The sequence below is a fragment of the Lutjanus erythropterus genome, chromosome 15 (assembly GCF_056507025.1).
Source record: "Lutjanus erythropterus isolate fLutEry1 chromosome 15, fLutEry1.hap2, whole genome shotgun sequence".
Lineage (NCBI taxonomy): Eukaryota > Metazoa > Chordata > Actinopteri > Lutjaniformes > Lutjanidae > Lutjanus > Lutjanus erythropterus.
This window is the reverse complement of record NC_139331.1, coordinates 18,320,085-18,332,169: the sequence shown is the minus strand read 5'-3', so window position 1 is coordinate 18,332,169 and position 12,085 is coordinate 18,320,085. Positions and strand designations below refer to the sequence as shown.

General features: G+C 39.5%; 1 protein-coding gene across 1 annotated transcript in view; it reads right to left on the bottom strand.

Annotated features, from left to right (window-relative positions):
• LOC146314287 (low density lipoprotein receptor adapter protein 1) overlaps positions 1 to 12,085 on the bottom strand; it is a 55,215-nt gene that overhangs the window by 26,183 nt on the left and 16,947 nt on the right. The window lies entirely within an intron of this gene.

Sequence of the window (12,085 nt, the reverse complement as noted above, 5' to 3'; positions counted from 1 at the left end):
AGGCGGGGTACACCCTGGACGCCAGTTCATTGCAGGGCTGACAGAGACAGCCACTCATACTCACATTCACATCTATGGGCAATTTAGAGTCACCAATTAACCTACCATGCATGTCTTTGGACTGTGGGAGGAAGCCGGAGAACCTGGAGAGAACCCACGCAGATACAGGGAGAACATGCAAACTCTGCACAGATCCCCCAGCAAGCCGGGGGATCGAACTCAGGACCTTCTTGCTGTAAGGCGGCAGCGCTAACCACTGCACCACCGTGCCGCCCAAAATGTTTTTATTCATGAAAATAAATCATGAACCACAGTGGCTCTATATAGACTATAACCTCCTGTGAATGAATGTAATTTATAGTGCTGTTAGATCGCTACAGACTGCTCCTTTAATACAGTTGTGTGTCTCCCTTGTGTGTGCTAAGCAGGAGAGCAAATATTTTGTGACCTCAGTGAAATGTTGATTTTAAACGGCTAAAAGCCAACAAATATGGATGGAAGCAGAATATTTCAGTAGATAAAAACATTCCATCTATCTTTCTTCAATACATTTTGACTTTTGGACTTGGTTCAGCATCCGCTATCAGCTGTCCCACTGAGTCTATGTCAGGTGGTAAATGGTCTGCATTTATGTAGCACTCACCCATTCACAAACATGCTCACACAGTAATGGCAGAGGCTGCCTTGTACACTGCCTCTGGTCCTCAGATGCTAACCATTCATACTCACTCACAGACTATGCCTTCCAGGACAGTTTGGGGTTCAGTGTGCTGCCCAAGGATACTGGAAACATACAGACTCAAGGGAGCCAGGGATCGAACAGCTGACAACCCCGCTCTACCACTGGGCCACAGCCACCTATGCTACTAGTGTATAATACCTGTAAAGTTTGCGGTCAAAGTAGCTAAATCCATCCATCAAAAGCTATTTTTGACAGCAGATATCTTAGTTACAGCAGGTTGAGCTAACAAAGAAATCGTCTTTGTTGCTAAGTCATTACTAAGGGTTGACCTACTTGCTGGAGCAGTACATACTACCATAATATTTAGTATGCTAGAAAAATATTTACTATGTCACAGTACACAGTAAGCCAAAATTCCAGGATGTCCTACTGCTTCCAGTGGGATTTTGCATTACGCAAGCTATGCATGCTTTTCTGGCTATTCTAACCCAGAATCCTTTGTGGTGGATGTATGGGCAAGTGGGTCAAAGTTCTAGGGGCGATGTTATGAGGATGTAGTATGACCTGATTGTATGCATACTGCATACAACAGTATACACTCATGAGGGCAGCTGCAGCACATACAGAGGTGGAAAAAAAAGTTTGTGATTTGGAAAGCAGCATAAGTTTCATTACATAAGAGTCTACTGATGTGAATGTTTTCCAGTTATTGCGTTTCAAGGGAAACTGAGATAACACTTAGAAAAAGTTTTTTTTATAAATACATTTTGATTAGATCCTATTTTGTTGGTAGTGTTGTGTAATTGCACTAGAAAAAGTATCTCATAAAAAATATTGCATTACCCAACAAACCCAGTATCAGCTGGACTCTGATAGACTTCACAGAATGGCTGCAATGTCCTGCTGTTGCTGTGATTTCCAACAGGTAGCATCAAGCTGTCCTCTAGCTGACTACTCTGTGCAGGGAGGGGGGACTGCGCCCATGCAGAGAACTTAAAATATCTCCCAACAACACCTGGACACCCTGCAGTGGAGCATCAGGACAAGAATAACTTATACAACTACGCAACAGACCGCTCTCTGTGATAAACCTAATGGTCCGATAAGTGAAACATGATCCATTAATCTGCAGCATTTCAAAGCATTCTTTAACACCAAAGTCATGGTGATAAAGAAAGACGACCACACAATCCAAGCATAACAAAATGATTAATAGACATAAAGTTGAAAAGGCTTTGCATCCCCTGTCCTTACAGAGGTAATTCTGCTCATAACATGCTGAAATGAGACAGTATGAACAAGAGGAGCACGTAGAGAAGGAGAAAGAAAGAGACACGCACACTATCATTCTACTGGGCTATACTGGCACCAGACTCTCCACATGGGCTGAGCCATCTGTCACTGGCAGGCCTCATGCAGCTGTGAAGGCGAGCAGCAGAGAATACCATCCCCTTACAACGTTTCCAACAACTCTGAATTATTAACTCATCTTCAATCAGACTACGGGGGCTCGCTTCAAACCCACAGAGCACATTTGATGTTATTAGATATGACTGCTCAGGTGCATGGTGGACAGCGAACATGGTTTGCTGCTTTTGACCACTTTAGATTAGAGGCATATAATGATTAAGAGTCTCATTTTTTTTTTTTTTGAAGGAATTTAAACAGTAAATGTAATACATTATCTGCTCCGGGCCAGCAGGGTCTCTACCATATAAGAATGGTTCTTTAATGTTCTATTGATCCCCGAGGGAGAAATTCATCCTCTCTTTCCCCCCCCCCTCTACACAGTAGGTCAGAGGTCAGGTTCAGCCACAGAAAAGCAAAAAATGTTCATGTCTTTTGCTAAAGAAGATGGAGGCACAATAAAATAAGCAACATTACTTCTGGAAAGACATTTGTTGTTTTTTTTTTAATGGTTTAAGGATTACAAACAAACAGAATCGACTCCACGTCCATTATATTGGGGTGGCAGCACTCTTTGCAAACTAAAAGCTGCATGGGTCTGCACCACTTATTAGATTTGAGTGTACTAATACTAGAAAGCTAGAAGGCGATTAAAGCAGTTGCATGCACCTAGAAGCTTTGGAAAAGAATTGCTTTTACTTTATAGACTGGACAATAAACATTACATACATGCACAAATGGCATACAGAATATGCAGAACAACATACAACGATTGTGCATAAAAGCATACAAAGGAATGAAGGAGGGCATCAATAAGTGGTACTTTTTTTTAAAACAGAAGATACTTGAATTTTTTTGTTTGAGCTCATCATTTTATACACCATTACACATGGTGGTGTCAGCTCTAGGCAGCCCTAGGAAGTCTATAAACTTGTGCAAATAATGTCTTAAGCTAAAACAGGTTGGAGGTCTTCCAATTCAGAACAATTTTCTATTTAGCAGCAAGACAACCCACTGCTACAAATTTTCCTTATGAAGATAACCAATCTGTTTTGTCTCTGGGGAGTGAGTTTAAAGGACCAGTGTGTAAGATTTAGTGGCATCATGTAGTGACCTTGTAGACTGCAAACACTTCCTCACCCTCCCCTGCGCGTGGAGGAGAACATGCAGTGGCCACGAAACCAGAAAGGCCGTATCTGGAGCCAGAACCACGGTGGAACAACATGCCGGCCTCTATGGAAGAGGACCTGCTCCCTCTGTAGACATAAAGTGTTCATTCTAAGGTATCGAAAACACAAAGATGGTGGTGACTGTGCACTAATGAAAATTTACTTATGATTTACATTCTATTTCTGCTACATTTTGCCAATAAATCCTTGTAAATTTTACCCATTTTTACCTTTAAAACAATTCAGCTCAAAAGATTAAAAAGTCAGCTGCTGATCGAGTTTACAACTACCTCATGGAATTAGCACTATTTAGCTAGCTAGCTCATTTCAGGTGACAAAATCAAATCACTTATCACTAAGGCCAGACAATATGGTAAAACAATAATAGTGTGATTATTTTGACAGATATTGTGATTGGAATATGATTAACAATTAGTGGGAATTATCTTTTTTGCATCACAATGTTCATTTTCATTGAAAAAAAAATCATGATGATGTGACATTTGTTGGGGTCTGTACAAAGCAAATATTTGAAACCAAATGTTTTCTTACATCTTACATTATGTCACATTTTCTTTTTCAAAAAAAACTGCAGCTTTTGCGATTTGGATGTGGCACTTAGCCATATTGTGATTTCAATAATATTTAGATTAATTGTGCAGTCCTAATTACCACCAAGAAATGAGGACCCAAATCTAGTTTATTCTTTGTGAAATCTGAGAGACGATGTTTAAAAAAAATTGGAGCAGTAACCCTGACACTGTTGGTGCAAACCCATCATGCTAAAATGGAAAGCTTGACAGGCCTAGCAACAGTAACTAAAGGTGATGGGGCTTAGCAAAGGGTCAACTTCAAACAATTAAAATATACCCCAGCATCAACCCCTCAGTGTGGTTTAGGTTATCCCAAGCTCAGTCACAGACGCTCCTGGCCAAAAGATTGAATGCATGGGTGCATTCTTTAAAATGTCACTGCACTACAAAGCTAAAGTGCTACAGTCCATGATGTGCCTTCACCAGTCTACACACACATGAATTATTAAAGAGCTTCATGTTGATGCTGCAGGGTTTCCAATATATTATCCCCCTAAAAGAGGAGTGCTTAAATTTTTAATAAATCCTGTGTGAGCCAACAGAGGGACGGGGGCTGATAAGAATGACAGGAGCAAGTGCAGGGAGGCTAATTGGATTTTGACATGTCAAAGAAAATACTGAGGAAGACAAAAAATTTGAACTTTAATTATTTCTTATAATGCCATACATTTTTCATTTGTGTTAATGTGAGTGTGTGTGTGTGAGGGTGTGAGTGTCAAGGTGATCTAATTTAAAGAAGCACCAAACAAGATTAGGACGGGCGATGCGGTGGTGGTGCACTGATGACGTTTGCATCTTTATTAAACTGATGCCTGGCAACACTTTCACACCCCGGCTGTTGCAGCAAGTGCACCGATTCCATTATATTCACACAAAAGCCTCACAGTTGGGACACACACTAGAAGAATCAATGCATTACAACCAAGACATGCAGCGATTTAATTACATTTTGCTGCTCTGGACCTGAAGATATAAGTTATAATACCACTGCCCTAAGATGTGGTTAAATATTCGACACTTTGCTGAACAAACTACTGACAAGTGTAGGATTTCACAGTAGCTCAGTTCACTGTTGTAGTATAATAGGTACCATGTGCTCTGTGTGCCTTCAGCTACACGCAGCGATCACCAGCTGTCTCTTTGAGCTCCCCGCTCAGTAATTTAATTTGCACTGAGAAGTCAAAATCGTACCCGGGTGGATTCTGCTCTGGCTGAACACCTCCACTGATGGTTAATTAATAAAACAAACAGGAGCGCAGATATGCACACAGGCACAATATAGCAGGGAAGGGCACATGCACAGGCATGAAGGGGGGAACACACATGATTTCCCCAAGATACCATCACCCCAGTTAATTGCAAAATCTGTTGGAATAAGTGTGTGCTCTGGGGGTCAAAATAACAAAAGCATTCCCCATCTTCAGTTTCCCTACATTTCAAAAAGTAGGTCATTTTTTTCTAGGGCCGCCTCCTAATAATCGACTGAATCATTAATCGGTGAGAAGAGCTTTAGTTGAGTGAGTTTTCATTTATCTCTGGGGTTCCCAAACTTATCACTCCAAGGTCTGCTTATTTTATTTAAGGTCAGATGTTTGGGACTATTGCCGATAACAAAATAACATTTTAGCAACTCACCTAAACTTTTAAACAACATACATTCAAAAAGCATTCAATTCATGTCACATGACAGTTCAGCATGAAACAGACAGTTAGACCGTTTATTTCTGACTCAGACAAATCTGTTCTCTTAATTTAGCTGCAAAAATTACAGCTGCACGATATGGCAAAAAAGTACTAATTTTACAATTATTTAGACAGATGTTGTGATTGTGAAGTGATTCATTCTTAGTGGAAATCATCGTATTTATATATATAAAAAAAATCCTGCTAATACAGGAATGTCAAAATGTTAAATGTCAAAAATGCAAGATCTATGTAGCATATTTTGTTGAGTTGTGTACTTACATTATCCACAATGTTTCCATAAAACAATCAAACACAAAGAAAAACATCACTTATTCAAGGTAAAGGTGTGTTTCCTGTTAGCCACCAGCTGCTTTGATTTCTGGATTAACACAGGATATGTCGGATACATCATAGTGAGGAAGGAAATCTGCAAATGTGACTAAATGTAACACGAGTAAAAACTTCCAGACATGATCTCATCCATGAACATGATTTGTGCCTGTTAGTCCTATCAGATTCTCATCAGCTGTGGTGGTTGTTTAACAATAAAGACAACAACTTCCATGAGCCCTGGATCAACCCATTTTATGATGCCACAAAACATATCTTTAACTTTAATCTTAAAATAATTAATTTAACATCATACATGTGCAACAAATAATCAACTGATAGTTTAACGTAACTACTAGAAAAATCTTAAGTCTGGTGAAGCCTTCATTTTTTCTGAGGAGGTTTCACGCAACATCTTGGTTTAAATCCGAGGGAATAAGTACAACATCAATATGAGAATGGAAGCTTTCAGCTGCTTTTCAGACTCAACTGACACCCCCATCCTCCACATCCCTCTTGATCTAATCTCTGTGCCTTACTGTTTTACTCATCCGATGAAACTTTGAATCTAGGACACCACCTTGACAGGGAAAATAGGCCGCACATTCAGGGAAGCTGGTGGGCTGGGATGGTGTGTGTGTGTGTGTGTGTGTGTGTGGGAGGGGGTGTGTAACTGGTTTCCTCATTCTGCCTTGAGGGGAAACCAAGTAAAGCTAAGTCCTTCCTTTCAAGCTCTCACTCTTTCCACTGTTTTCTTAATTCCATCCCTCCACTCACCTCTCTCACCTACTGTACCTTCACTTCCTCTGGTGCCGACTGAACCCACAAATTAAAATAAATCCCCCCTCCTCACTGGCTTTTTAGAGGGTCTTGAGGATAGTAAGTACCTCTCAAACCCAGCTACAGTACGAAAACGTTGACAACATCAACAACAACAAAGTCGGAGTCATGGGATCAAACAGCCTATGTTGCCAAGCAACCACAGATTCACTAACAGCCCAGCAGCAGCTGCGGCAAGGAGGTGGTACCTGCAAATTACATTACTGAACACCTTGGCGAGGCATCAAAAGAAGTCTACAAACCACGTAAAGTGCTCAGATAACAGTGGAATTAGCCTGCGCTGTGAGCTGGAGCAGTACATAAAACTCCCACCTCTGCAAGTGAATATTACACATCCAACATGCCCAAATACAAAACCTCATGTCATGCTATTTCAAAAACACTGCCAACTCAAATTTGACTCCCTTCCTTTCACTTTCCTCACACTGACATAAAGCTGACAAAACAGGAATGTTACAGAGCACCTGCTGCCTTAAGATAGTGTTGCAAAAGATTGAGAAGCATGTTTTCCCATAGACAACAACTGCAGCACCTCTGTAAATATAGGGCTGTATATTGTTTTAAAATGTTTAATACATATAACTGGACTTCAATAGCAGTTCCTGAACCTTTTTTCTATACTGATTTTATCAAAATTGTGGCAGAGTGAGACCTTTCTTCCTCAGTGCTAAACGGCAGCTAGCCTGGGACTGACAACCATCCACCATGTCAACTTGTGTATTTCTCTACTTTTACACTTCGGTCCGTAAGCAACAACACGTTAACGTTAGCCATCAGAAACGCTCTCCGCCTCAGCTCCAGGTTATCCATCCTGTGGTATAGTAGTTATCTCTGCAGGTAACATGGCATTAAAATACAGAACAATGTAAAAACAACAATGATCTTCACCTGTGAGTGAAGGCAATTAATGTTTCCTGCATGCCTCTACCACGTGTCATGTTAGACAGCCAGTCAACAACATTATTTTATCTTGGTACAAGCGTGCTGTGTACTTCAGGAGATTTATTCCATAGGTATCCAAATTTGGTACCGAATGACAACGCATTTTTCAATACTCTATAAAAGAATCAGTACCCAGCCCTATATAAATGTATATAAACTTGAGAAAAATGACCATCACAATTTCCTGAAACCAAAATTGAAATCTTCATATTGCACGTTTTGTCCACCCATCAGTCCAAAATTTAAAAAATCTATTTAGCATCACTTAAAAGCAAGAAAAGCAGCAAATCCTCACAAAAGACAAACTGGAAGTAAGAAAGAATTGGAATTTTTGCTTGAAAATAAAAATAAAAATAAGTCAAAATAGCTGCCAATTATTTACCTGTTCATCAGCTAATTGATTAATCCACTTTCATTTCAGCTCTTGTACGTTTAGTGACAATACACTTGCCACGTAATTAATGGATGCTGTGATTTTCTTGGATTTTCTAGAGGAGCTGTTTTAGCTGTTCTCTTTCTTTGTTTGTTAACTGGACTCTGTTAATGAAGATTCATCCCGATGACGGCCCTGTGCCAAAACATAGTTTTAAATAAAGAAAAAACACCTCCGATAAGCTTGCAGTTGCCAAACTGTTTTTTTCAAGTAGCAACAGAAATAGAATACATTTTCACAAACTGGGTTTACTCCACGGTGTGTTCTTCTACACTGCTGGTGTCGAACTGATGGGAATCAAATGACAATATGGTTTTTATAAGGAGAAGCAAACACAAAAAAATACTGTGAAAATATGATGGATTTTGGCCTACAAGTGCCTGTTCCTTTATTATTATCACTGACTCGAGTGCAGCCACCTTTTTATTTGCCATTTTAACACAGTTTAATTACAATATTTTTGTGTGCATGAAAGCTTTTTTCATAGAGAGATTTTATTGGACTCTCATATCAATGTCATGCTTTTCATTTTCTGCTGACAAAAACCATCAGAGAAACAGACGAGCAAAACCAATAACGTGGATTATTGAAATTCTTGAAGACTATAAAGAGATTTAATTTGGTTTGTGTCTACTTCTAAATATATATTTTCTAGCACAGTGGGGTCATCAAGCATCTGTGATTACAAAAACAATTTCCTTTAAAGCTTTTATTTCAGTTTTTCTGACAGGAAAATATCTCTGGAGTGAAATAATTCAGGTTCATGAATCAACTGTTTTGCCCCGAAGGTCCTTGGATGAATCAGTGCTGGTGGTGTGAACCTTTCAACATAATCCCCTTTTCACCAAAACCCCCACATTAATTGCTTTCACTTCAAACACCATATCTGCTGTTAATCATAATGATGATGTGAGTTATCTAGTAAATGCATGGCTGAGCAAAAAGAGCTGCGGCAAAGTGGGAGCTGTTAGGGACAGTCTGGGAATACAGAGGAAGGAGGATGAATGTGTCGAGCAACTGACATCGGGTAGCTTTATAATTTTACTGCAAAAACTAAGAAATTAGAGGATATTTAAAAAACTGTTAAGATGCAGCTATATGTTATGAAGACTCATTGTGACTCATTGCTATGGCCCCAACCATAGCTCTGAAATATCAACAGCCTATGTATTTAAAGAGCTTCTCAGTGATGCATGAAGCCAATTTCCGAATGTTTCCCTGTTGAACAAGTGCAGTAGAGACTTCTTTTGGCCAAGCAGCCAAACGTCTGGTTTATCCTTCTGCTAACTTGAATGGGGATAAAACTATTTACTAATTCTGCTCTTCTAGACTTTCCAAATGCTATCGGACCCGACAAATCAAATCCTGATAATAAAACAAATCATTTGGCAGGGATTTTGGCACTCATAAACATTTATCCACTGCTTTACACCCTCTCCTTTCACAATGTAAGCTTATGGGAAAAAAGTCTTTTTGGGTTACAACGTATCACATGTCATTGTCGTTACACAGTTTGGCAACTATGTCAAATTGGCTTCAAAGCCATGTAAGCTGGTAGTAGCTTAATATGTATTAAGATATGAGCATGGTATCCATTTAACTCTTGGCAAAACCTTAAATTGAATTTTTTTTCCAAAATGAGAAGTTATTGCTTCAACTATAGCAAGAGTGGAGGACTTTATAGTTAAAAAAAAAACGGACAAAATTGTGTCATTTTTGCATAAAAAAAACAGCACTCAACTGTTAAGTGTGCCTGGGAGCATGAAAGTTACAGTTTGTGTGATAAGGAAATTATTAAAATGATAACCAAAAAACACAATCACAACTTGATGAAAGACTTCCCTATAACGTCCTGAATGCTAATTGCCTTTGACTGCAGTTATTATGCAAAACATAGGCCTCGACCCCCCCATCAGGAACCGTCCTCCAAAGCCTCCGTGAATCATTAATTAGAAAGGATCAAACCGGCGTTCTCACATACAGCAGTAAAACAGCCTTATCTTCTGTACTCTAAGAAGCCTGTTTTGTCCTCAGAAGTGTCCAGAGAACGAAATGGGATTAGCACCGGGGTTATTTTGCGGGCACGCATTATTACATGCTTCAAATTAAAAGTCAACACAGACGTTTTGAGTTTTGTTCCTGAATGACTTCCCGCACTCTATTTATAGCTGGCATCCCACAGTGAAAATTGTGCTAATATTTGCTCTGCACACAGTGACAGTTGGCATGATGCTGTGCAGGAGACTGAGCCAGATAAGCACAGAATTTTTTTTTTTTTAAAGCAACATTTCCAGGATGCAGAATTTATTGTGTACAGTGACACCGCAATAACTGAAAATAATATAATCTAGTAACAACGCTTTTCCACCGAAGACTGAGGCAGAAGAGTGCTGATGTGGACTGTGCTCTTTATCTGGTTGACGTCGAATGATAGCCTCTTTGTAGTGGGATGACACAGCAGCTGCACTTTTCCTTGATAGTGTTGGTGAATAACAGAGTTTAGCACCACATATCACTTCCAGCTCATTAAGGTTGTCATTATTTGCAAAACGTGCACACTGAATAGCCTTTAGCTTTTATTATTTAAAAAAAAAAAAAAAAGGCTTGAGAAACTACATCCCAACTTTTCCAATTTTTTTTTTATTCAAAACATACTCAGGTCTATTTTAGCAGGTAAACAGCAACAATGGTCATTTGTTCAAATTCTTAAAGCAGCTATAATCAATATGTTTTCTCTTAACAATGGATCAAATGACAGTGTATGTCAAATTGGTTGCAAGCCCACCTTCCCTGGAAAAACCAAAACATTTTTTTAAAAAAAGCGTCTGCTGTCACTGCAGGCCAAGGCTGCAACGAAAGGCAGGTGTTTTGTGAATGTCGTAGCGTTGTTACAACCCACCCAAAAGTCTATAACACAAACTTGCAAGAGGTAAAATAACACTCTCTGTCCTGTAAATAATTCCTGAAGAATACAGTCTTCCCCTCATTGAAACGCCTGGAGGCACGGAGCTACTGTGATGTGGTGTGAAAAGGCCTTAAGAAGCAAAAGCATACTTTACATGATATTGCACTGGGGTTGGGGTAGACTGGGTCGGCCTTCAAAGTGTCTGACTTTGCCATGAGAGACCACACTTTGCAGCCCATGTCCTTTTAATACAGTCAGCATTGTTTTCTATTAACCGTGATGATCATTCCCCGACTATAACCAAGTAGTTAAGCATGGAGGTGGCAGATGAGTACAAACTGATATGAATAACTTTTGAAGCACCCATGTGGGTCATTTGGAAGGGCACAAACAAACAACCTACTTTCCTGTTTGGCTATGAGGACATGTTAGCCTCTGTTAAATAAGAACTTTATTCAGACAAGCTTGTGTAAAGCCATTTAACTGCTCATTTATCTGCTGCACTGTGTGCTAATTAATCAAACACGACACTGAGAGAGGAGAGATTGTTCGTTACACAGACTGTTTACAATCTGCTGACAGTTATAGTTTATCATTGACTAAAGGGCATTGAATATGGAGGTGACTCGCACAGAAAGTGTCCATTCAAAGTGCCGTCCATCATTTTTATCGAGTGACTCAGCAGCCGCTCTCTGTTAAATTGATATTTTTTGAGATTTCCATACAGGTCTGAAGCACCATGTCCATTTTATTACCCAGTGACCTGCATGCATATTTCACCCTACAGGTATTACATTTTGAAAGACATTTTGATTTGTAGAGAAACAGGGATTTTAGTGACTGAAGCACTGAGGAAAAACTCTTAACTGTAATTGTACATTGTGAGGAGAACAAGGGCTCCATCAACACCTATATCATGAGGTAAAGTTCACTTAGTACGGAGTAAAATTCATGCCAAAACAACATAATCACATTCACAACGCAGACACCTCCATACCAAAGGAAATCTTTCCTCGCGGCTATTTATTCATAAAGCATAATCTCTCAGCACCGTGGCAGGATTGTTTTCATTAGCAATTCAAACAGGGCATGATTTTC